General features: G+C 45.3%; 1 long non-coding RNA gene across 1 annotated transcript; it reads left to right on the plus strand.

The window, feature by feature from the left end:
• The first annotated feature begins 406 nt into the window (after positions 1 to 406).
• Positions 407 to 1,229, plus strand: LOC127338283 (uncharacterized). The gene is made up of 2 exons (XR_007874267.2): positions 407 to 543; positions 857 to 1,229. It is a non-coding gene; the product is annotated as an uncharacterized lncRNA (long non-coding RNA).
• Positions 1,230 to 4,168: the final 2,939 nt, after the last annotated feature.

The raw sequence follows: 4,168 nt of genomic DNA on the forward strand, positions 1-4,168 counted from the left end.
TATAATGATATATCTTTCCCATTATTGCACAGATCTGATTGATTTCCATCATCAAGACCTTCCATTTTACTGCAATTGCTTGAGCAGGAGGGTTCCGGAAGGAGAGAGATGCCTTTCTAAAGGTCGAATCCGGCCGTTAGATTGCTTTCTCCAGCACTATGAGATTCCAAAAAATATTTTAAGCACGAGGCACTTCATGAACAAATGCCAAACTAAAACAGATTGCATCCTCACTTGCCATGCATGCATGATGCATGCGGGAATCTGACAATGGAAAGAAAAAAGGGAAAAATTTCTGTCCATATATGAGAGGGCCCCAAGACCAATCCAACGGCCCAGATTTTCCATTTGGCTCTATATAATGCCTACCAACCCCAGGCCATCCTTGCATTCAACTCACCCTGCTTATAATCCAAGAAACCCGTAGCAACGAAGATAGATATTTGTTTAGTTTTTCTTTCATATATTCATATACTCTGTGTAGCCTTCCATGGCAATATTTTCTTGTGGGACTCGGTGGTTTGACTTGCATGTGATTGGGAGGTAGGAGATGAAGAGGGCGTGGTATAAAGGAGGGAAAAAGAAGAGCTCCCTTCGATCCAAACCAGGAGGGGAAGTGGTCGGATGCAGCTGCCGGTTCATGGATACCTCTCTGGTGCATGCAGCGTTGTAAGCCTGCGCACCTGCATGGGTTTGCATGACCCGGGAGATGAGCCTACCATCATCTTCCCCTCGTGCTTGGATTGAAGGGAGCTCTCTCTCTCTCTCTCTGAACTCTCTCCCTCTCTGTGATTTCGACCTGGATTATGGTTTTGTTTGCAGCTAACTTATTCTCGTTTCATCTTATTCCTTGCAGCCGTAGATACACTAAAAAGATACATGCTGCGCCGGCGGGCAGCATGCAGGCAGATCTCAGCATGAAGATTAACAGAAGGCCCTGGCTGGTCTTCATGTTTGTATAAGTAACCAGCGTGTACTGTATCATATCATGTATAGTACTCCCCCTCTCACACTTGTTATGGATCGAGGGGAGTAGTGTTTGCCTTCTTTTTTTGCTCTACCCTCTGGAAGAACGTCCATGTGTAACAACAATCTCCAGGTGTTACGAGAGTTTTCTCGTTGCTGGAGTTTATTTTCCGCCACAGTGTTGTTGAAATTGTTGGGGTCGTTCCACTTTGGCATATGCTTTTCTTCATCTTGAGAACATGAGAATATAAATTTAGTTCGTATATTCTGTCCTTATACGTCAGCTCTCACGTGTAGCTTTTTTAAGGATGGTGCTCATTTACGTATTCCTCAATTTATATATATGTTTTGACGAAAGTGTATTCCTCTCTGATCTGGATCGATTTCCATGCGATAAGCAAATTACCGAGTACACCTTACACGCAAGGTGGAGTCGGTTTCGATCATCACGAGCTAGCAATCTTGTTCAGATGCCCCGGATTGATCTTGTAAAGTTTTGTGGTTTCGGCCTCTAATTGTCGAATAACATGATGGCGTATGCTACACTCGATAAAGACGACACGTTACGTCGAGGTTGGACAAGTTTACTACACACGGCAGCGGCGGCAGCCTTCACCGGCCCGCCCTTAATTTGCTCGCATGCGTCAATGTCAAGGTGTTATCGTGGGCAGGCTCACGTCACGCCCGGCTAACCCTTTTGAGGACAGGCTCCTTCACCTGGTCAGCATTCATCGTGTCAATCCATAGCGCGTCAAATCAGGCAATGACAGAGCTGGCGATAGGTATATGGCCTTTTCTTTTACAGCTTGGAGGGGTCGGTTTGTTTGCTTGAGGTTGAGGTCACAACACATTGTTAACGAAATATATGCAGTACTTTTCTTTTAAAAAGTATTTACCAGATAGCCTCATAGGTCATCCATTACATTATGGTGTGCATGATGATGCCTATGAGGCTATAAACAAAAAGTATATACACCGAGGTAGGGATGAAAGCTGCGCGGACACGGATGGAAAGCGCTGTCATATTTGTTTTCATAATATTTTTGTGCAAAAAAGAGTAAATACAAAGTCCTAGAAACAAATATGGAAACATCTACATAGCGAATACATGATAAACACGGAACGAAGAAACCCCTTGCATCATGCAGAAACCTTCGAGCAAACCACTAAACTTGTGTTTATTCCTATGATGAAATCAAATATGATAATATGCTACTATTATATAATATACTCCCTCTGTTCCTTTCTATAATGCCTATAGATTTTTGGCATTTGTTTCAGAATATAAGGTTGTACCTTGGCTCTTTTTCAATTACCCCCACTACCGGTCAGCTTCCACACGGCATGTGTGAAAAAAATCCATACAAAATGTAACAATTAATTGAGATTCCTAATGCATAACCCCAATGATTCCTTAAATTTTGGAAGCAGTGTTTTTATTTCCTTAATATAATGCGGCTGCACATATATGGAGAGTCAACCAGAGAGATTTGTGGGATTTGTTATGTTAATTTAGGAAGTTACCGGTTTTTCTCATTTTACTCTGATCTCAAATCGTTAATCTAGGGGGTCTTGTGTAAAGAACACTCTTGTGCTAATTTCCGTGCCAAAAAACTATAGGCACTATATAATGGAACAGAGGGAGTAATATTTTAAATTATCACAGATTAACTACGGAATATGGGAATATCAGAATTATCGAACTGTTAAAAGCCTTCTCGAACACAGGAAGGGATTATTTGGTCGATATCCGCTAATTTCAGGATGGACTACTTTGGGTATTTTGATTTATCTCAGACCAGGCTTCGGAGTCGCCGGCCCTAGGCCAGAGGAAATGCCAACGAGGGGAGCGGATGCAGCGGGCGACGGGGCCAGAGCTATCGTCTTCGAGCTCTTCGTCAACTTCCCTTGAATCGCTCCGCCGCTCCCCGCAGACATGGGCTCGCCTTGTCCTCAGCACTGCCATAGCCCATAGGTCTGTGATGGCGGCTGCTCCTCCTACCGGTCCTTGCCCTCCCGACGGGCTAATCTTTGATCTTGTCGTGTTGGTCGAATTGCTAGGGTCCTTGTCGGTACCGCTGGTTGCCTCGGGTGGCCATGCCGGGGTGCCCGGCCCTTTGTGTCGGAGATGCACTGTCGGCCCCGAGCTTGCTTTGGGTTGCTTCTTTGAGCTCTGATAGTGACGATGGTGGCGATGAAGAGTTGGCTCTGCAACCGTCGTTGACCTCCAACAAAGGCGTTGTTTCCGGCTCAGTTCTTGGCATTGCTGATGTGCGTCGCGTCATGATGAGGAGGCGCCAGCGCAACCGTGTGACAGCCTCCCCTGCTGCTGCTGACGCTCTTGGAGATGGGGAAAGCTGGGTACAGGTGGGTCGTCGGGGCAGCCACCCCGACCGCGGGCCGTCATCTTTGCTTTGGGAGCAAGGCATGAGTGTAGTCTCGCCTTCAAGCTTTGTACTCGTGGGAGATGCTTTTGCTGCCTCTAGCGTGACCACCACGTCAGCACATGACGTGAACCCTTTAGATGCATCTGATGTCATCAATTCTAATTAGTAGTGGTTACAGATTTTTATCAGGTCTAATAAGTAGTGGTTACATATTTTATTTTTTAGCTCGACAAGCAAATAACGAAGAACGATAAAATAAAACGCAGCGGAGACACAAGATTTAACGTGGAAAACCCTTCCAACACAGAAGGGAAAAAACCACGGGCGCCAGCCAACAAATACTTCACTATAACAGGGAGTGTTTACAAAGGCCGTGGGTTATATTATAATCTAATAAGCCCTAGCCAGTGGCTTACAAGATATATATATATATATAGGTGGTGGCATCGGCCCAAGCCTACCGGCGACGGGCCTCGCTCCGCTCGACAGAAGTTAGCCTCCCTTTAGTATATGAATTTGGATCACAATATAACAGCTCTCAGTGAGAAGATGACGCCGAAGTACCGTGGTGTGAGGTTGATGCTGATGGGGTTCGTAGCATAGAAAACAAAAAATTTCCTACCGCAAGACGAATAAATCCAAGATCTAATCTATGGAACACCCAAGATCTAATCTACAAGATCGAAGCAACGAGATTGATGTGAGACTAACCCTCGAAGATTTCCAAAGCCTACGAGATTAGATCTCGTTGTTGGTGTAGACGATCATCCCCAGTGCTGCAATCCGGCAGCACTTCCGTACTCGGTCGCGCGTAC

Source organism: Lolium perenne, chromosome 3 (assembly GCF_019359855.2).
Source record: "Lolium perenne isolate Kyuss_39 chromosome 3, Kyuss_2.0, whole genome shotgun sequence".
Lineage (NCBI taxonomy): Eukaryota > Viridiplantae > Streptophyta > Magnoliopsida > Poales > Poaceae > Lolium > Lolium perenne.